Here is a 23,133-nt window from a genome sequence, read left to right on the forward strand (position 1 = left end):
TTAATCATTGTTAATTAATGTAAAGTTTATTTGGGAACTGTCCAAGAAATAAAATATTTTAAGGACCATCTTATAGATTGTGTTGTTTTTTCATTAATGACTTTCATTCATGTTAGAGGGTGTATGGAAATTATACTAAAAGCTTTCGATTTCATTTTTATTTATTTATTTATTTATTTATTTCATTTAACTTTCTTTGGCATGAGTCATGTGCACATGAGCTCTTATGGGAGAGGTATTTTAAACGTGAATGGCATAACATGTTCATAAAACCAGTGGGTTTAGATTAATCTAAATGCCTTTAATTAAACTAGCTTCCTTAGTCATTATTATTATTAGTAGTAGTAGTAATAGTAGTAGTAGCTTAGTATTAGTATTGGTTTTTAATGGCTTTCATTTGTTGTTCACAAATACGCTTTATGGTAAATTTGTTACAAGATACAGAGTGCAGGGAAAGTGTTGTTTTCCCCCCTCATCGTTTACGCACAATCTTTTTATTCTCTTCCGTGTCTTTTGGAGCGGTTTGCGAACGGTGACCCTTGGTTTCTAATTACAACTGCCAGTGCAGAACAGCTGCAGCAAATTAGCCACAGGTTTTATTTATTAGAGGGGAATTATGTTGACATGTGTAAAACTATTTTTTTCTCATTTCCATTTCATTAAGGCTAAATTACAGTTTGGTTTCGGCTGGTATTTTTATTTATTTATTTTTGTGTCATTTCGATGTGAATTCAAATATTACAAATGTGGTTAAAATTGAGTGTTTTTCATTATTTAAACTCTGTTAACCAATGCTGTTGCCTACTAATTTGTTTAACCTGAAAGTACATAGATGAAAGAAATACTGAACTGTGAAGTGGAAGATGTAAAAAATACAAATAAATAATGCTTTGGAACTGGCTTCACTCGTGCTTTTGACAGTTTGAAAGGAAATGTAATTGAATGCATTGGAATGGCCTGCTTAAACAAAAAACACAGACTAAAGCTTTCAGTTTTAGCACAATCCTTGTCCTGCTATGAAGATCTGCGGTCGCTCGACACTGGCAGGTTATAAAGCGTTTCCCTATTCTCAGGATGTGTCAGTGTTCACCGGGGCGTATTCGAACATGGTTTGCTTGCTTGTCTCATGGATCATAAGCGGCAAGAACAACAGGAACCTGAACGGATATCGAATGTACAGTCACGCTGGCTGCACTACAGAACATATGCCTAAAATATAACGACAATTACACGTCTTCAGTACTAGACTGTAGTTTCACTGACTTACACGTACACACCGTTAACGAGAGGGAAATAAACCACTGACCTTCTCGCTGGTTCGTGCTCTTACTGAATGGTACGAACGGGCCCCGAGATGTGGCGGTGCATATTATTTTCCACAATGTTGTCCGCTAGCAGAATGTAGATAACAAGATGTTTTCCTTCAGGGTTCTTCGGAGGATGACTTCATCGGATCGAATGCTGAATGTTGTAGTGTGCTCCCCCTCCATCAGCCTGTTTTGCCCCAGTATTGTGGATTTAACTGAAGCCTGTCAAATTACATGGCACTGTGGCGGAGGTTGCATAAAAGATTCACAGCTTTCACAACGGGCCTGTGTGTTTGCGAGGGAACGCTGGGAGTTGGTTCGACAGGCAGTAAATAATAAATCAGCATTTGGCTAATGTCTGGGTGCCATTGTGATTAGGCGGAAAGCAGAGTCTTTGGCAGGTCCCCCCGTTGATGATGATGGATGGCTTGATTTTTGAGAAGCAAAGTGCAGAACTAATCACAGTATTAATGTCCTTGACATGAACTTGCCAGTTGGGGGAGCTGGATCAGAAAGAGAAGGGCTTCTGTCGAGGCTAGCCTGCAGTCGTGTGCCCTATGATCTCGGTCTATTCCCTTTTCTTCCAACTCCGAGCCATGATACAGACTCAGAGTTGTGCAGAATCACACAAAACTCCCAACAGACAAAGCCCTCACTAAAGAGGCTGATTTCTGACACCAGTAATATTGTTATATATAGCACACTGTTATTTCATAATTAAAGCAATAAAAAAGCAAGATGTACTGTCTGAAAACTGTCCCCGCAGGTGCGGAGGGAGTAACTGGTAAAAGGGGTGACCTACAATGGTTCGTGTGATTACAATAAGACTGCGAGAAACTTCCCTTTGGTTTGAATTTGCTTATTCCACTGCAGCTTGTTGTTTCCATTAAAGAGTTTCCATCCAGCACGTAACATTGAAACCTTTGAGAGGAAAGCTTATGATTCCTTTTAGGAAAGATGCATTTCTCTGTCTTGTGTGTCTCTTGTGTGTCTTTTTTTTCCTTTTCTTTCTAACCTCTTAGTGTGGTGGGACTGCAGGGGGCATTAATTGGATAGTACTGTGATAGTGGTAGTGGCTGGTTTTTGTCCTAGATTGACTGCTGTCTGAGGTCAGGTTGTTAATAATAATCCTGGAAACCAAACTGCTACCACTGATATTTTATTTGGCCTTTATTGAATGCCCATCTTTTGGAAATATTGTCCACTGTCGTTTTATTTTACATGTCCTGTTGTAAAAGAGGAAAATACAGATTTCATTATTATTTTTTCTCAGCCATTTCTGCTTTGACTTGCTTCTCAGTTTTCCTTATACTTTGCTAAAGAAAAGCTGGGCAAACAGATGGCATCACTGAATGAAATGGCCGTCTCTTGTTTATTGCATCTGAAAAACGTAAACAAACAAACAAACACAGTTCATATTCATATATCATATGCAAACCACACAAAATGCCTCAATGCATTAAATTTTCCACCTCGGTTATTGACGAGTACAAGGCAGCTAGGGAAGGGAACCTTTGGTTTATACGATTTTGCTTTTTTAAAACCAAAGCCCTGGCTTCTTCCCAAAGAGATTCTTCCACTGTGTGCAGATACAATGGTTTAACTCCTTTAAACTATCTATTCCATAACTTTGTTTGTGAGATCTTTTCTACGTATATGAATCTGGAATCATTTATTCACTACCTGAATGGCCTGTCAGAACGTTTTCATTGTTTTGTGTGAAGGGTGGATATGTACATGTGTGTGTATGCCTCTGTGGCTTGTGTGTATATGTGACTGTGTGTATTCATTCATGTTGGAGGTGTAGATTTCTAGCATGCTGTGCAAAATACATTTTATTTAAAAGAAAGAAACATTAGCAGCTGTTGGTTCAAATGGCTTGTGGATGTATTTTGATGTGAATTCATATGATTTTGAATGTTTGGTCATTAAGCAGATGCCTTTATCAAGGGAGACTTGCATGGTTTTAACATCGCCAACACCTAATGTTCTACAACATTGCAATCCATTAACATCACTCAACAAAATAAAAACATCCACACATTACCAGTAAATATCATCAGTATTCGAGACAATCAGGATGATAAACAGGTGCATCTAAATAGATGTCTTAAGGAGGCAGCGATAGCTGGAAACATGGTCCCAACACTCATGCAAAGCTCAGTCCACCACTGTGGGGCAAGAGGGGAGAAGGAGTGTGCCTGGGCAATCGGACACCTGGGTTGGAGCATGACTAATTGACTCATGGAGAGGAGGAGCAGGAGGGCAGCATTTATCTGACATATCCAGCAGTCATTCTCGCAAGCTCCGAATTGATTCATGGTACATTGTGATCATCTAGTAACCTGCTCTGATTCATTCAGCTATAATGGTGGGGCGGCTGGACAGTGTTCACCCAAAGGGGTTCTTCCAGAAACTACATACAGTACAGCGCCTCCTAGGCTGAAAGTAGCCCCTATACTGATACAGAGAGCCAGGCCTGATATCTGTGAGGAACAGAGGCATGCCGATTGTTTGTTGTGGGGGTGGGGTGTCTGTAGGAATTCTTCAGAAGAAACATCCTGAGACGGAACGCTTCCAAAAGGGAAATGGACACGGGGGTTGGCCACGTCTGCTAAAAGCCGGGCTGAGGGACTGTATTCGAGGGCTGGCATCAGCACTTCTCTCTGTGAAAGCAATGCACTAATACCTCCGTCAGTTTCGCTACATCGGTCGAGCTGCTGCTCACAAGCCTCCTGCTACTGAAGTCCAACGTCTCTTGGTGCCTTTAGGGTTGGAGAGCTCGCATGAGCAGACAGCCATTTCTGATTTATAAAAAGAGAAGGTAACAGCGATAAAACAAACAGTCAGCCTCTTCTATAACCTCTGAAGCATTCAAGATCTAATACGGTCCTTAATAAGACTTGTTGCAACATTAAAAAAAGAAAAGAGAAGAAAGGCAAGATCTTATGTCGAGTGCCAGGGACAGAGGGTTCCTATCTGAGCCGCACATGCTGAAGGATGCAGTGATGTGAAAGAAGCATTTAGTCTTCACTATGTATTCGGCAATTTGGTTTCACTGTGTCCTCCTGGAGTTAATGGTTGATGATAAAAAAGATAATAATAATAAATATATCAAATTAAATTTATATTTGACAAAACCACAACATTTATAACCAAGTATTTTTCTTATGTTACTGACCAAGAAGTGCAATTCAATACATATATACAGTATTTATTTAGCAATATATCACAACTAAAATGGCTTATTTTGAAAGTAGCTTGTGTGAGAATTGCTAGAATTGATCACCACCTATACAGTACACAAGAAAGCAGATCAAAACAACAAAAAAAGCACTATCCTGCCCTGCATGACAGATTGATTGCAATGAGATGAAAATAAATGTGCCATGTGCCACTGAGTGTGACTGATCACATGATATCCATTTCCATATTCTGTACAACATGGATTCACTATGATTTCCCTGGTTTCTTTCTTGTGTCTCTATTAACTGGTGTTTGGTCTTATGATGCAGCAGATATCACCGCTGGCATCAGATTAATGAAGGGAAGTAATTGCTTGTTGCATTGAAGGAAGGAAAAAGCAATTGCTAACATGATCATTCAATGGAGGGACAGAAATGTCATTAGGAGATGCATCCAGAAACCTTTGCCGAAACATCTTATTTTCATTTCTTGTTATTTTATTTGAAACCCCTCTCTCAGCTGATGGAATACATTCCCCGCTGCTTTTCCTAGACGTTTTCAGAAGCTGCCATTTATATCAAATCAAGATTGCTGTATTATCACTCAGTTCAATAAGATAGCTCTGCAAAACCGCAAGAACAGAAATATATGTTTTGGAAGCAGAGAATGTTCTTTGGAATGTTATTCGTACCGTTTCCTTTTCCTGTTATTCACGTTTTACATTTCTTATTCTCAAATGTTCTGTGTAGTTTGGCTTTTCTGTGTCAGTTTCTCCTTATTTGAAAAATCCTTTAAAGACTTTGCGAACCTTGTTGCCAGGAGGTTATAAGGGTCATACTATGACCATTGCCGCCTTTGTTGTGGTTCAGCACTCATGTGACTACCCGTAGCTCACCCCAGAAGCCCTTTTTGGACTAATCAGAATTGCAGGTCTGTCCAGTAGCACTAGATCATTACACAGAGCACAAATGGTATGCAGCAGGTCAGGTTCAATTTGAAAAGGTAGCTTTTAAACTGTAATATTCATCATAATAAATGTATCCATTCCATCTTGCTTTCCCCCCCACCAGGTGTTTAAATCACATCTTTATGGGACAATGAAATGATATCATTTTAATGGACGCCCCACATTTCAATCCATCACTGACAATGAACGCGGTGTCTGTGACTCTCAATGGAGATCTTTATCTGCCACTGGCAAGAGAGGTATGTAGTTGTCAGCTACTTTTTTTTTTTGTTATTATATTTTTGATAGATGACCCTCTTCCAGCTCGAAGGCTTGTCCAAGGGCAAAGAGAAGAAATTAGTTTTTCACCTTCTGTGCCGTGTTCTGCATCATTAATCTGATCAAAGCTCTGAATCACGCAGTAGATAAAGAGGGGATGGAGTAGTTCTCAAAGAAGCACATCTGGACTACCAGATATTGTGCTGCCAACAACACCTGAATTATTTAAGCAATCGGGCTATATCTATGATGTGTTTTTGATGCTGATGAAGCCGCTGCAGGTGATCAAATGGTTTCTAGATGTATCCTAAAATATCTTGGTGCTCAGACACAGCAGTTTGGTAGAACTAGTGTGACATGTTATGAATTATTACAATAATGAAAATCCTAGATTACATTCATATATAAGCCATCGCCTACCTAAAAATCCGGATGACTGCAGTCCCGACACCCATAGTTATAATAACCTCTGTAAAAAGGAAAAACTAAAATAAAACAAACAATACAATCAGTCCCATCTGTGTGACCAGATCCATCACTAAAGCATGCATGGGTTAGACATTATATTGCACAGTACTTAGATAGAAGTTGTTAATGGTAGCACTGAAATAAATGGAATTATATTTGTGCAATTTAGTGCCAGCGCTGAATTAGACAATGCATAACAGATGTGGGTATTCCCCCAATACACCAGCTTCACAGCACAGTGATTTTACATTAAAAACAGGTCTCCCCTAAGCCTTGGTATTATACCTCAGACCACAACCATTTGTTTTTGATAAAGACAATTGAAAAGCTACTTTTTAGAGGATGGAATCTTCCATGTTTCTCATTATTCTCCTACAGTAGCTCAGATTGCACACAGATGCACAGGTTTGGCTCGTAGAGGAGGATAAAAGTGTTTCTGCCCCACCTCTGGAATAATCAAAGGTGAATCAAGCTCTTCTCTGATTATAGACTTTTGTGACTTTAAAGGGTTGGTAGTGATAATAGTTTAGAGGTTTCTGTTGTATGTTTAATGAATAGGTCTACCTACCTCGCTGTGAACTGATAGGATCAAATCAACTTATTGTATGAACAGGTCATTGTTTATCTCCAGGCTATGAGACTCTGCTATTTTAAAAATAATCAACCTGCGGTCCTCGTCTCACTGACTGGCTGTGGTTACTGTTGACCTTCAGATGAAAGCAAGAGGCAGTTAAGAACAGGTTGAAATTCCACTGATGGCTGACAGTAATCAGTAGGTCCATTTCAAAGGCAAGTCTTACAGGGAGAGACCAATACAAGGTTGTGCGGTGATCACTCAAAAGCCAAGATGACCTCGTTGCTTTCACATGAGAATAATGTCTGGGCAGCACAGATTTCATTAGAAAAACAATCTAATCATGAACGTTTTCCTCGAGGAAGCAACAAACAGAGCCATACTTTGTTATTGCTGTGTCTCTGTGAGGAATATGTGTTTTGTGTGAGGAATACGGTCTTGTGTTTGCCATTTTTATATAATTCACAGAGTGATGGGGAAATAAAATTGCCTCCACCCTCCTTGCGTGGATCTAGGCTGTACATCTAGAGTAAACAAGACGATAAATGGTTTCCTTGTGTCGACAAGATTTATTAACTCACTAGTTCAGCAAAGTGTTATCTGAAAGATCTTACCTGGAAACAATGCCATTTTCTATTATCTTTTATCTATTTAGATCGCCCGGCTCGATGAAGTGTCAATCTTTCCTGATTTAGCACAGTGGGCTTGATTGATCAGTTGCACAGTGTGGTGTTCAGAAGCAGTGAAGGGCTGTAGAAACATTTCCATATCTTGCATAGGTCTGGATGTTTCAGCTGTCAGGTAAAGATGTAGTCTTATGGGGGAGAGGCCCGGCTCCTCAGACTCCCTATTATCTGTTTAGTGCTCTAATCGTAATAACCTTCCTTTGTTCTCACCATTCCTGTCCTGTTGAGGGAATTGTGATTCATTTACAGTGTGACTTGGAGCCACCGATGGAGTTCGTTCTCCGCAGTATCTCATGTATTAACAGAGAAGATTGTTTCACCCTGACTTTCATGGATTTTGGAGGCCGTTCATTAAATTCTCTGACAAACAAGTCCACCATTTAGTAGTTATGTAGGATAATGTAAATGTTTATTTGTAATTACTTTAACCTGTACAATTTCTTCTCCCTATATGATATCCTTCTGTGTAGCCCCAGAAGACCACAGCACCCAAGTTCAAACGTTGATGATCGAGTTTTCTTTAAATCAGACCCCATTGTCTTCCTTTGTGAAAGACTGATGTTGTGTTTTATTTATTTTTATACTGTAGTTTAAAATCAAATTGAGAGCACATTCCTTATAATCAAGCTGTACTTAAGGAAAACATTAATATTATAAAATAGCTTTCATTTGATTTCATCAGCAGTGTTACGGTTTCAACACAGTTACAAAATGCCTTAAGTATAAAACCACTGTTGTTGTTGCTCTATTCCAAAGCCCAATTACTATATTTAAAATACAGCTGCTTTGAACTTGGTTGAACAAATATTTGAACCACAAAGAGAGCAATGACGGATAAGAGGAGCATGCGAATCCCCGGCAGCCACCATGTGCTTGTGTTGTTGGGTGTGTCCAAAAAACAAGTAAAAATAGAATCGTAAAAAACTGAACCTCATGTAACGATTCTGCTCAGGCGTCTGTCCTATTTTCAAATGTAAAGGCAGCATTACTTTCTCAGACCTAAAATCTAGTCATTTTTGAATTGCATATTTTTAATTAATGTTAGTTTTACCTTTTCAACAAAATATTGTTTATAACATTTTTTTTTCTCAAATCTTTCTTCATGTAAGAGTTATGTATAATTTTGACAGAGCTACAAGTAAAATATGAAGTGTGGATTCACATCACTGAAGTCTCAGTGAAAGGTCATGATTTCTAAGCAGAGATCCGTTATGGTGAATTCATGATAGTGTCTCTTTATGAAGTCCTGTGAAATATACTGTGGAGGTATAAAACAATCCATCTTTCTCAAAAGCTCCACTGAACGTAGCGATATGGTAATCTAAGCCATAATGTAAATTACATCTAAATACTTTAGCCTCTGAATTCTGCTATTAGAAGCAAAGACTTCCTTTTACTTCATCAAGAGGAGATGGAATGATTTTGCCGAACTGGAAAAGGCCATTTTGGTCATGTATTGAATCAAAGGTCGCTCCTTAACTTCGAATTTATAGTGTTCAGGTACTAATGAAGACACCTACCCATTCATTGTTGTGGTCCGCAATACTCACACTTTTGATCAAAAGCAATCCTAATCGTTGATTAAGAGAGCAATTTAGACTTCTCTGTAATGCAGCACTCAGACCGCATTGACCCTGGACTTCAATAAAAGCTATGGATCCCTAACTGAAGTTTGTGCTCTGCTTTGTTTTCATTTTACTTGGTAAAAAGAAACCTGCAAACAACAGACACACCACATGTACATATTGATTTGTACTGGCATGCTGGCAATGTTTAACAGATCGTTTCCTGTTCCTGGGCTTCGGTTGCATTATTATCCAGTCGCAAGCCCTTCCACAGTCATGTCATCTGAGCAGGTAGAAGCAAAAGACGAATGCATTGTTTCTCATGCTTCCTGCAAAATCTATCTCGTGGAATCCATTTTGCCTTTGCTTTGCATTGCAAACCAATCTCATTACACGCATGACTACGGGCCTGGCTGATGACAGCTATTAGCGAGATTGATTTGCTATCAGAAAGGTGCATTCCTTTCTAAATAAGAAGTGGGGGGGTTCAGCCCTGGAGTCTGGTGCTTCCAAACTTTGCATTTCAGCTGTTTTTTCACAGCTATGGCACCAGCATATTGATTCCACCTTAAGATAGATTGCTGGTTGAGTTGCACATGAATGGCACCTACTCAGGACTCGCATCATGTGGCAGATATTGTGATCTGGAATAGCTTGCTCAGTTGCTCTGGAACAATATTTACATTTGTGTGACTGTAATTACATGAGATGAAGGTGGAGGCAGCTCATTAAATGTAGAGCAGTAAAGTGCAAACACTGTAAATTATTGCAGAAAATCTTTCCTAATACTTACAATCAGCATTGTATAGTTGTTGTTTTGATCTGCATTGTATACTAATTACAATACAAATAAACAAGGTCAATATCACAAGCTTCTAACATAACCTGGGTTTAAACTATTGCAAGTCCATCCATGGTTTGTGTTTTGGTTTGCATGTGTTGTCTTTCAATGTTTTCCTTTAAAAAAATAGAATTGAATTGGCACCCGTGTTAAAGAATGGCATACATTTCTGTGATGATGTCTTTCATGTCAGAAAATTCCATGTACAAAGCTGAGAGGATCTGAACTTAAGGCTGTATGGAAATCCCTTCTACTTTTCCTTGTAGATAGCTGTTACTGAGTTTATTGAGCCAAGTACCACAAAGTGTGACTCACTGTTTAATTACAATATGCCCTCCCATTTGGGATACAGGGTGGTCTGCATCCAAGGATACCGATGATACGTTTCCTGTTAGATTTCCCCGGGATTTACTTCCACTTTTGTTGATCCTGATTGGTTATGTAAGCACATCACATGTCGGGTGTGCAATTGCTGTGGATGAAAAAGCAAAGTCTTCTATAGCCCTGTTGTTTCTTGTCAGCCTGCATCGTCCTCCCATTCAATCACAGTGGCTCACAGTGTCTTTTGTCTAAAAAATAACTTGTCTGAAGTTCAGTCCTCATGCTCATCTTTTACAGTGATGCATCTGCCTCAGACACCCTCCCACACATGGGGGTTACCCTGAGCTCATCAGTCATACTACAGGAGCTTCATGAAGGTCTCCTTTTTTTCAGCTTCTGTGCAAAGCATGCCCTGACATTTTTTATTTCCAAGAGTTCATACTATTACTAAGTCAGCTGAGAAAATATCAGAATGTAAGCGATCACAAGATGTGCTCACATTGCTACAGAAACAACTGATAACACCTTCCATGTTTCCAAATGAATTAAAAGGTACTTTGACATTATTTGCTCACTGTCTGCGTCCTTTTCTTTAAGGTCTAAGAAATTCTACACCTATCAATTTATTTTCAGACAGAACTGTGTAAGATACTTTTTCCCAAATGTTTTGATTTCTCTCCATTTTAAATCAATTGTACATCTGATATATTAAAAGGCACTGATAAACATAAGATGGTTCATTCTTGTAAGTCTGGGTACTAAATCCAGACTCTCAGTCACGCCTTGAGGCTTGTGGTGAAGAAAGTGGGTTGCAAAGGTGCAAGATCACCGTATTTGTTTTCACGTCTCTTTAATGACTCTGCGCATGATGCAATAACAGACATAATTAAAGTGCAGTAATACTGTGAGTAAGAGAGGTTCTTTCATTATAGCTCTTCTCTTCGGTATGACTCCAGGTGTCCTCCCCCAGGTGCTCTTTTGAAGGTAACCGTACGTGCTCACACACAGCTGGGGACTGGAGGCCATCCTGTAATGGAGATGGAGAGAGACTGCCGAGAGACGTTGAAGGCTGCTGTGACGTACTCTTCTGCGAGAACCAGACTCCTTTTATGTGGAGAACATTTGTGCAGATTGAAGTGGGAAGGGAGACTGAGCTCATTTGACGTAAGGCAGACACTGAATCTGCAGCCCAATATAAACTGGAGAAATCAAGAGGTTTTTTTCGGTTTCCATTTTTAAAAAACAAACAAAAGGAAAATGTTTAAAAGCATCCCGTTTCTCTTAAATCCTACGGATGAATCGGTGCCGGGACTGAAATGAATATCTAGCATTATGGAAAATCCTGAAGCCGATCCTAATCCTTCTTACAGCCCAAGTCCAAAAGTGTAACTCTAGAATCTCTCGGGTGACAGAAGCCTGGATTGTATGTGGGGAATTAAAGCATAATTGTTTCATGTCCAGGCCTTGAGTCACGCTGAGATCATGTAATGAGACAAAAATCCTTCCAGGAAATCAGTGACCTCATAATAGAGTCAGTCTCGCTTAGAGACCATAGTCTCTAAAACTATAGTCTCTTTAAAACTGTTATGGAACTCTAATCCAGCAAACTAACTAACTTGTAAGACCAGACCAAACCATGGAATATATATGTCATAGTTTCATTGCACCAGCTACAGTAGATATGAATACACATTGAACTTGTCTACCCATACAGTTCATACTTAGGCCCATATCACATGATTGTTGCATCACGTCTAGTAACTCTGTGGTTTAGTTGAGTTTTAATTGATCTGTTATCTAATCGTTTAGAGAGAACTGTAGTTAAACAAATGTGTTGTATCCCAGAGCTTACATCACCTCAAGTATGGTAAGGGTTAAAAACATGTTTAACAATCGTAAGAGAATTATGGCATACTATATTACTTGACACTTCAAATCAAGATGGACCACTACAGACTTTATCGCTGCAGTTGACTTTGTATCTACTGTCGTGCCAATGGAGAAATAAATTATGTATTGTTCAGACAACATAGTGATGAAGCTTTACTTAGCCAATACTTTCATTTGTTTAAGTTAAAGGTAGGCTCTCAAGGTTGGCTTGCTGCTCCACAGATCACTTTCTGAGCCTCATGATGAAACCATTAGCATATAGGACAGTAGGCATATAATGCTTTTGTTCACATAATCCACCTGATTCACGGACTTAATTGTTAATGTAATCTTACACAGGCACATGAAGAAAATGTGTAACGAAAACATATTGCCTTGGGCTCTTTCTCTGGATAAACCACAACAACAAAAATAATCACAGAGGTATCGTGTATGCACGCATGTGTGTGCATGTGTGTCCGTATGTGTGTTTACATTATACACATCAGTGTAAAGTGTACATGTAACACATGGAGTTTGCCACCTGGGGAGTCTATTGCCCCTGGAACTGAAAGACAGATCAGAGGATTAGATATGGGCCGTTGAGACGGGACTTTGCATGAAAGATAATTTGACATCAGGCAATTTTAATGTTTAGATAACAAAGGTTATTTTTATCAATATAAGGGCATTCTATGTGAATACACCTGTGGTAAGTAAACAAGATGTAAATCCTAATCAGCAGAGCACATTTTTAGCTATTATTCTGTGGCATTTTATCTGGATTGTTATTTTTGTCTGGCAGTGGTGAGACGTGGGACTCTGAATGTCAGCCCATAGCATCCGATCTCTGCAATCACGTTAAATGCATATTGGAGCCTTTTCTGGTAAGGCTAGCTTTGTTGAAGGTGATATCAGTGAAAATGTATTAGCCACAGCATTAATGGGACAGAAGGGGGTGCAACTGGGTGTATCGAATTCAACGATTCCAGTAGATCTGTTGGAGCATCAAAATCTTAAGCCTTATTTATGTGTGTGTATGAATGGTGCTGGTCGTGTTTGCTACAGTATTCAAGCTTAGCAAAAGAGTGGCTATCATTTACATTTTCCTCTTTAACTTCTCATCTCATATTCTACTCTGTTCTGTTGTCCTAGTTTTTATTTGTCATAATGTTTTACAGTGACAATAGCATGCTGCAATACATATTTTACAAAGCTGTTTATTTTAATGCACTTAAAATAGTGTTAGTAACAAATTGTGTTACGCAGCTAAAAGGGCTTGGGTTTTTTGTTGTTGTTTGTGTGTTTTCAAGTTTGTTTGACACTAATTAGAATCCTCTGTATACTTCTTGGCAGTTGGCTTCGAGAAGTCTTTTACACAATGTACCAACCACACGAGAACTGCAGCGCATTGCCTGTGTATGAGGATATGCAAAAATCAGCAGAGTGCAGGTATACAGGAAACCCTTTAAAACATTGTTTTGGCTTTAAAATTATTTCCAAACAGTCCCACAGCATTAACTTAATTAGATGACACTGAAGGGCACTCTCACCCCGTCCAGAACACAACACAGAAGTGTCGTGGCTATCGCAGTCGCTCCACTTCCTTCATTCTTCTTGCACATTCTTGGATGGGTTCTTAGAGCTGCGCCACATCCATTTTAAAATATTAAATTAAGAATTATCTTAATCAGTATAAGTAAAGGGCTTGAATAATTTATTACTGTTTTCTCATTAAACTATTCAAATAAGAATAATTTCGTTCAAGCCTGCACACAGGACTGGAATTGAAGGATTATGCGGCTGAACATAATAACCTTCAAGTGTCTCTTTCCAACTGCACTCTTTGGGGGAAAAAAAAATAAGAAGAAGAAGAAAAAAAACTCAGAAAGGGGATTAACTACAAGCATATAGTGTTCAAAAAATGGCAAGTGGATATTTTGTTCCTAATTTCCAGCAAACGTATAGTTTATATGTGGAGATACAATACATACCAGAGATCTTGAGAGTCATCTATGATGTACAGATGTTCTAAAGATTAGATTAAATATCTGTATGAATTTCATTACAATCCGTGCCACTAAATGCTGGTTTTCTATAATACAGTTAGACATTAAACACACCCAAGTGGCTGCTGTAGTAGTAGGGTTGACCGAGGGAGAGACGTGTGTGTGTGAGTATAAAAGGCTCCACCTGAAGAAATCAGTTGTTTATTGGTAGTGTTGTGGGTTTAAGTCGGATGTTTTGAATATGAATAGGGTAAAACCTAATGTTATTGATGATATGAATATTTTTCACAAACACAAACAAGACGTTAATCTATCCTTAAGGTTTTTTTTTTTTATATGTCATCAAACCTGCGTCATCAACAAACCACTTCAGTTTCATTCATTTTCAAAGAGACATTTGTCAGTCGACAAGGTAGCTGGAACTGTAATCTCGGAAAGTGTTTTTACGCTTCTTTTTTTTTTTTACTTTCAACGGATGAAATTTCAGCAGGGTTTCGTTTTAACACTCCTTGCCTCTTCGTGTATCGATCCGGTGTCATCTCTAACATCGTAACCGACCCTTTACTTGCTTTTCATATATCCAATTAGGATCTCCATCTCTTGATGATATCTGAGCTGAAATGTAATGGCTGATTGCAGGCTGCTGTTGGAAATGAAGGCACTTCACTGTGTGTGGTTCGTCTAGATGTTAGTTATCTTCCTGATCATTTATACAAGAAACAAAGTCCTTAATAGGGTTCAGTTCTCTTAATCACCCATGCAAGAGGTTGTCATTTAAACAATAAATGCCAATCCACAGGAGTTTCACAATAATGAATTCCCCCTCAGTCCGCTTATTACAACAACAGGCATGATCGACTGATGTTGACCAATAGAGAGCACACCTCAGGGCAACAAAAATGCATCAGCAAGATTTTTTTGTTACTTTCGAATAATTTTTTATTAGTTGCTTTGTTACCTGTGGTGACAGTTTATAGTTCTCAGTCCAGAAAGACACTCGAGATTCCAGACATATGGGCCACCAAGAGCCCTCAGTACAATCTCTCCTTTGTGTGGAAGCTTTCTCTCCTTCCCCATTTATTTCTAATTTTAACTTGGCTGGAGGCAATACTACGCCTCTAGATATCGAATCAATCATCGGTCAGATGATAAAGTAGAAGACCTTCATAGCCATCTGAAAGTGTTGAGATTAATGCATTTGGTCTACTAATAAAGCCAATTTTCCATTTTGCTGCCCACTGCTGTTTTGGAAAAACAATTAATTTATGTAATGGAATTTTTCCTTATCTAATAGAAAAAAGGCGATTAAATAAAGAATGTTGGCGCCTTGCTAACTTTTGCTGAAACTGGCAATTTGTGTCTTTGGTTATTCATAATTACAGACGTTTTGACACACGGCAGTGACAGCTGTAGAGCAGCATGTCTATACAGAGGAGGAGGGAGAGATTTATTATGACTAATAATAATATTATCATCATTGTCAAGATTATTGCTGTATGTTTGAATAGCAAGCTTGGATAAATAAAAAATAAATAAACAAAAGCTGCTTATGATCTGATCTGCTGGAGTTGGGAGAGTGAAATGGCAGTGGACTGGAAAGCATGTTGATTGAGATTAGATGTACAGGTGCAGCTAGAAAAGGAGGTCCTGCAAGCATCCAGTACTGTTAAGAAACTTATACATTTGCAGCTTCATATTGCAATTCCTCCTTCTTATACCATGTGTTTGCTTTGCGTTTGGTTACCATGCTTTACTGTGATGAAGACCAGTTAGTATTTTAGCAAGGCAGGTCATTTGGTATCTCTTGGGATCTGGTGTAGCATTTCTGGCAATGTTGCCTTCCTGTAAATGCTGCCGGTTGTTTCCATGTTCAACGCCTTGGTTCTTTAAGTCAGACTGAGAGAGATTATATGGAGATTATATGGGATGAAAACAAGCCAGATCAAGGCCTGACGGTGCAAGGTGCCCCTGATGTTCGTCCGGAAAGAGTGACACTTTGCAAAGCACAGGGAGCGTAGACAGATGGCAGTGTATTGATTGATTTGGCACCAGGAGATGAATGTATAACACAAAGGAGAATAGCAAATGATTGCAACTAAGCTGTATAAAGAATGAGATGAATAACACCAAGATTTACTGATCAATATTTTTTTTTCTCCCTGGATTCAACACCCTGGTGGTCACCACCAGTCTCCAGTGAGCAGAGAAACGACTGATAGGGCACCCCTGGCATCTCTCTTCTGCCCCTTTGAAATGGCGTGTGTGTATATGGTCCTTATATTGCACATCAAGTAAAACAAAATCTGTGCCAGAGGCTATTTTTTTTTAATCAATTTTGTTAATTATCTAACTGTTTTATCCCAGCTGTTAAGCAAGCAAAACCATTCACAGCCCCAAACGCTGACATCTAGAACTTCTCCCAGACACAGCTCCTTAATTGACACCTGGTGGCCTGACCCTGTTTGACACCTGTGTGTAGCTGCGGTTTCACACACTGAGGCTGCAGTATCAAGGCCGATTTTATAGTGTGCAGAAAGAGTTCAAAAACACCCATTCATAATGAATGCATTACACATGCTTGCCTTTGTAATGAGCCTAGTCATTCACAATGTGCATTTCTAATACTATTTATGTTTTTTTTTCTGCAGATAATAAAAGAATAGCCTTGCCCTAGTCAGATTCGCGGTGTGATTCTTGTTAGCACCCCCCACCCCCCCAATATGGACTTCTAAACATATTGTGTAATGCATCTGTCTTTGGCTAAGGCTTTTTAAAAAGCACTGTTCCCTTCTACCTGGAAGTGGGCTTTGAAATAGATGAGAGCGGGTAGTGGTTTGGGATCAATAAGCAAACGGTTTTGATCTGAAGTCTCCATGGTGGACACTGTCCTTGCATCCTTGAGGACACTACTTCACTCTGCTTGCTCTGGTCTGTCCAGCTGCGTAAACGGGTACAAGCACTTACTGAGGGTTAACCTTTAATTACTGTAACACCCTAACCACGGGAAATATGGGGTGCCCTGAACTCTGAAGGACTTAGCCTTGTAAACTGCTTGAGAATAACTCCAACTGACCAAGATCATTTCACTAATAAAATGCACAAATAAGTAAACTTGAATGACATCTGCTAAAGGCGACATCCCAATCCATCTCTGATTTTCAATACATTGGTTGCACCAGATCGTCACAGACGGATGCCTCTTGAATGAGGTTTCTCCTAACCCCATATCATTCTCAATTCCTCTTAATAACAGCGCTGGCTATTCACCCGGGCTATGGTTGGTAATTCATGAATGTCAAGCAGCTCCAGTGTTTATTATTCTCTACATTGAAAAATACAATTGGCTTACCAGTCGGGGTTCACTGGTCACCATTTGAATATATATTCTGCATGGGTTGTGGGGAATGACTTAGATCATTAATGATGATCTTTCCAGTCAACTCTAACAACCTGACATTTACACTGATGAAAGGGAGGAGGGGAGGCTGGCTCTCTCTCTCTCTCTCTCTCTCGCAGATCTGCCGGCTTTGCTTTTCTCTGTGTATGGGTGGGAGGAGCTGGCTTCCTGCGATTGTCTGTCTCTCCCTCTCTCTCCCTCTCTCTCTCCGAAGTTGCATATTGAATCCTAGGCTTTCTCCGGAGCTGCTGGGCTTTGCGCTGGCAGCCAGTTGGTTCTCCTCACCACACGGACACTTGGTTTCGTATTTCTTTGCTTCTTGGGTGCATTTTTTTTCTTTCAAACCTCATTATTGTCTGATATCAAGATGCCAGAAGAAGGGATTGCTCGGCATGGTGAGCTGGTAGGTACCTCTGACCCCTCCCCTCGGTGTGTGTCTCCTGTTTGGGTATTTCAGGTTGGTTGCGGGTGTCAACACGGGAGTGAGACATTGGCATGACTGCGTAACCACACGCGTCTCAGTGCGGGACTCAGAGCACTCCTCTGCGCCGGGATATACTGTCTGTACTGCAACCGAAACACATCGCAGCCTTTCCAAGCGTTTGCTATTGATCCGAGGACCGGAGTTTTGCATTTACACAACTTTTCTCCCCCGCTCACCTTATGCCTTATTTATACTGACCGTTTTCAGATTGGGGGTGTCAGCCGGATCCAGAGGATGGTAAATAGTATCATATTATTTTGTACAATTGATACGCAAATGCATTGATTACTGAACGGCGCATAGAAATGACTGAATGCCAGTGATGTTGTGCACATTTAAAATGTTAAGACAAAATGCAATTGGTTCCATTGCTGTGATGCGCTGTGCTGTGAATATCATGAGACTTGTGTTTCTCTTGCCATAGATGACTCGTGTTCGCCTGTCTGCTCGTTTTGTCCGAGGGAAGTTTAAAAAGCGGGGTTTTATCAAATGCAACTCGAGTTATTTGTGATGATTGAAGTTGTAGTGAATGCAAGGCGGTGATAAAGCCATGTATCGGTGGTTTTGACCCTTTCTGGCACAGCAGTGAGGACATGCCGCTGTCAGCGTCTGGATTCGCGGGGTTTGCCAACGTTACGCACCGTGCTGTTAATTCATTAACTTAATTAGGGGCTACAAGTGGACACTGCGTGTGTTTTGAGGTGTTGCTGCATTGCTTTACAGTATTAATATATAGTATGAAATGAAGTGCACAGTTCATATTGCAGAAACTGGGTCCATGCCTTTACAGACCCTTTTTGGCAGCTGGATGAACTGTTTAAAGGCGGATCAATAACACGCATGAAACAGCTGTGGAGGTCGGTAACTGTCGCAATACATACGAGTGGCCTGACCTCAACACACGGCTTCAAGCGAAACAGAATGACAAGATCGAAATGAATCATTGCTATCATTATATTGTCATGAATCAGTCGTTATAATTGTAGCGGGATTTGATAATTGAAAATGGAATCGAAACCATTCCGTTTCAATAATGAAAACACAGCAGACACGGTGCCTCGGAAACGGTTCTGCACCTTAATTACGTTTTAATTGCCGCTAATTGACAACTCGTTTGCCCAGAGGAGTGTAAGACTGCTTTTACCGTTGTGTTGTGCTGTTGTTATATACACTGGTGAAGATGAAAAGAAATATTGTACCCAAAAGACTATAAAACAATCAGCACACATATACTATTTGCGTGCTTATTGTTTTATAATCTTTTAGGTTTTCAATTTCTGCTTTTAAAACAAATCGTCTCAGTGCAGAGGTAAGTAATGTACTTTTGCAAGACCAGCTGGACAAATAAGAAAATAGTTGCCAGTGAATTTCTCCCGTTTCTCTGCACTTTTGATGTGGAAGAGAATATAACAAGGAGCGGAAATTCCTTGAGGACTAAACTACAGACTGTCAAATGTGATGTGCTTTGAAGTACTTCAGAATTGTGTGTGTATGCTTCAATATTATTTAATGTGTTGTGTTATATATTTTGTTAATTTGCAACGCAACATATCTTTTCCCAGACCATATTTTGTCTTACGTCATCAATTTACGAATACGTTTTTAAAAGGCCATGAAAGCGGTCTCAGGACTTCAGTACAGATACTTTGCAGAGAAGTTAAACTTCTCATTTAACCTATGTAAACATGATCTATTAAATCTAAACCGAAAAACGAAAACTTGAGATTTTAACATTTTGGAAACTAGCCTGGCAAAGTGCTTTGACTGTTCTTATTGGAAAAGAGATCTAAGATGCAGAATTGAATCTGAGACCTGTATGTCACTGCTCGGCCTTGCTTCACTGATCCAGGTAATTTGGGTTTCCTACACAATAAACCAGGGCTTTGTATGGTCATTTTATCCCATTGTTGCAAACTTCTTTTAAGTCTGTTAACCTGATACGTTTACCTTCTGTGTTCTCACCAGTTTATTATCCTTTGTTGGAGGGGTGTTTAGTTGAACAAACAGCAGTTTCCAGCTCTGTTCTGGCGCTCTTGACGGGTATACTAAGCTATTTAACCTTGTTTGTTTATGCACTTATACTGAGATGTTTTCATGAGCATTTGGCACACTTTGCTAGACTTGTATTGGGAAAAACTGGAAAACAACCAAAAAAAACAGCAACAGAAAAACACACAGGGTTGTTTTCATAAACAGTGAATGCCATCAATATTATTAACTGCTTAAATATGCTACCGGCTCTAGCCTATCTGCTGCTTAAGACCTTGAAGCCGTGCTAAGCTTCAGCACAAATATTGATGCAGCTTGCTTTGTTTCCTGCTTCTAATGTGGATTGAAAGAGTTGCCCAATGTTATTTTCTTTGTATTCATTTATTTACTTCATTTTATTTGAGTCTATGCTGTTATGGACTATGGTTTCTAAAATTACATAATCCATCACTTGAGGACGTCTTGTTTGGTGCCTGGAATTAAGCTGTTTATAAAGGCAGCAAGTCATTTGAAAGAAATATTTGTGTTATTACTAATTCGGATAGGGGATAGGCCTGTGTGTGTGTGTGAGTCAAGGTCAGCAGAGAAGTCATGCACATGTGTGGACCTGTCAGCAGCTGAGGTTTGTTTTGCCGTGCCTCTGCCTATTATCCGATGGGTTCCTTGTTGGAATGCTAAGTGACACCAAACTGGAATTTGCAAACAAAATACACAGTCAACAGTGACGGCAGTGTTGAGTCAAGCCAGGCTAAATCACTTTTATGCATCAGACAGTATTATTTGATTGCTAACACACAGGACATTTCCTTTCAGTACTCAGCCATATTTATCACTATTATTATAATTAATTTATTCCAGAGCCTCTGTGTTTTACCTTAGCAAGATGGGCAGGTGAACAATTGGATCTGCATTCTTATGACTGTGGGCCTCACCTGAGTTTATACTAACAATAAGAAGGCTGGCTGCAACAATTTTAAAGCCAATTTTCTCCATGATTGTCTGTATCATGACAATGCTTTCTGCTACTCTGCTTATTTGCCAATGCACCATAGATGGATTCTCAATCAAAATAATTAGGCTTCACAGGTGATCGGCATAGTCCCCCAATCTATCGTCTCTTCGGTTCAACAGATGGGGACAGAGTTGTTGGCAGCAGAGCCCCCACCCTTTGTTTTATCATGCTTCAATTTTACCTTGAATAAGTAGCTTTTCCTGTTTGAATTTTCATATAGCTTATTCACTCTTCATATTGTTAAAACCCCATAAACAAGGCAGAAGAAACAGCCGTGAGCTGATTTGAAACCGTTCAATTTGCTTTTATTGCTAGTGATTTTTATTTGCATTTCCTTAGACATTCGACTCATCAAAACCACCATCATCCCATTGTTGAGTCTCATTTACTTTTACAGCTCGGATCAGATCAAGTAGGCTGTTCATTTCCAGTCGATCTGAAGACTCGGTGAACCAATATTTGAATCCCTTCCCATAATATAATTGCTTTGACTTCAAAAAGGCTGGGGGCTTTCAATTACTTTTCTTGTAGGTGTCTCCATGTATCTGGCTGATTTAAAATATAGAAGGTTTTTATAGTAAGTTAATATGTTCTTAAATAACCCCGCTTCAGGATATTTAAAAATATTGTGATTTGTGACCATTGTTGAGGTAGTATTAGGAGTCTACAACCAATTCAATACATGCACATCTAGTACATCTTTTTTTCTGTTTGTTTGTTTTCCTTTGTTTGTTTGGTTTTCTCTTCATTTTAATTAACACGTAGGTGGATCAGACTTGCAGAAAGTGTTACTAATAGCAGTTGATGATTATTAAATGAGCTATAGGTGTTTTGTTAAACAATTCCTGTCATTGTTTGGTGGTTCACCTTTTCTCTGAAGCAGCCGAGTCATACTTCATTTGAAAATTGAGAATATGTTGGGTAAATCTAAGAATGAATGGTAAAAACTGTGAATTTGTTTTATTTTTCCCCCCTGAGCTTCGGTATTTGAGAGGCTGCTTCAACGCGTAGTGCTTAAAATATGTATTTAGCTGAATGTTAACCTGATAGGTGATGGCTGATGAAGCCATCCCTGTCTGTTTTTAAACTTGAAAAGAATGAGGCTCTCCGGAAAGTCTGTTCCACAATATTGTCGTTGTTGCCCCGCAGGGCCCGGTTTGTGAACGCTCCTTCGTCTGTATTCATAATAATAAGTTAGTGTCATACATTATGAATGGGTTTTCCTTTCAGAGCTGTTAATTAATTTTAATATCACTCACAGTAGAAAGCACATGAATGCTCTCGTTGAATTTGCCTTCTTGTTTTCTCCTTGTTTTCTCTCTGTAGTCGGAATGAATCAGTGTCTGCGATGTAGCTTTTTATTAAAGTAGCCCAGAATCGCAGCAAGGAATGTAAAAATCATTAACCAGGATCTTTTCATTGATGATGAGCTATCCATGATATATTAGCTATTGTCCTTAGTTAACATTGAGGTATAATAATAACCTTTACAATTCCAAACAGACCCCAATCTCTACTTGTACAACATTGGATCTCACTCTTTGCTATCTGAGCAAATCTGTTTTGACTCTCTAAAGCACATCTGGTAAAAAAAAAAAAACGGTTACACCACGTAGACCGATTTATAGGAGAGAATGATTTTTGAATTCAGTTTTGTTCTTTAGTAGTGCCTAAATGAGGAATAAGACAAGATGTGTGAAAATCCATAAATAACAGTCTAATTCTCATTTGGAACTGAGTCGGGGGAAATTAGGATTTTTAATTTAAGGTTCTCCACATTAAATGCCATGATTAGGCCTCGGGATCCATCTATACTGCCTTCTCACTCTACGCAATAACCAGTAAATTGCTTTACAAGGAAGTGGCAAACATGCAACGTCTCCTCAATCGCAAGACGGTTTAATTGGCTTTCCTGCTTGTGTTGCTTGACTTCACACTAGATCGGTCCCCAGCCATCGAGGGCAAGACAGGAGTGTAGCACTATGAGGCCTTCCAAAAATAAGTGATACAGTATGTGTCCACTTAACTGGCACCCAGCAGCTGACCCGGCTACTAAACTCATCTCTACAACATCACGGCACTCTGGATGTGGATGAACAGCTCTGCTCTTTAGTGTCTTAATCTGCTCTCTGTGTTTTCTAGGAATGTTGTGAATAGCATCTCTAGCACCAGTTCAGGCACCGGCCAGCTGTAGGATACG

At 39.4% G+C, this 23,133-nt stretch overlaps 1 protein-coding gene across 5 annotated transcripts in view; it reads left to right on the forward strand.

Moving 5' to 3' along the window:
* The window catches only part of mid2 (midline 2), a 156,470-nt gene that overhangs the window by 49,551 nt on the left and 83,786 nt on the right, over positions 1-23,133 (forward strand). The window contains exon 1 of one of the 5 annotated variants that reach the window (XM_066714648.1): positions 17,602-17,851. The exons of 2 other annotated variants lie outside the window; for them this stretch is intronic. The gene's annotated coding sequence lies outside the window, so the exon portion shown is untranslated. Of the gene's footprint in view, positions 1-17,601; positions 17,852-17,968; positions 18,170-23,133 lie in introns of those variants that run through there. 2 more of the 5 variants (XM_066714644.1, XM_066714647.1) reach the window with 2 other exon arrangements.

Source organism: Amia ocellicauda, chromosome 10 (assembly GCF_036373705.1).
Source record: "Amia ocellicauda isolate fAmiCal2 chromosome 10, fAmiCal2.hap1, whole genome shotgun sequence".
Taxonomy (NCBI): Eukaryota; Metazoa; Chordata; class Actinopteri; order Amiiformes; family Amiidae; genus Amia; species Amia ocellicauda.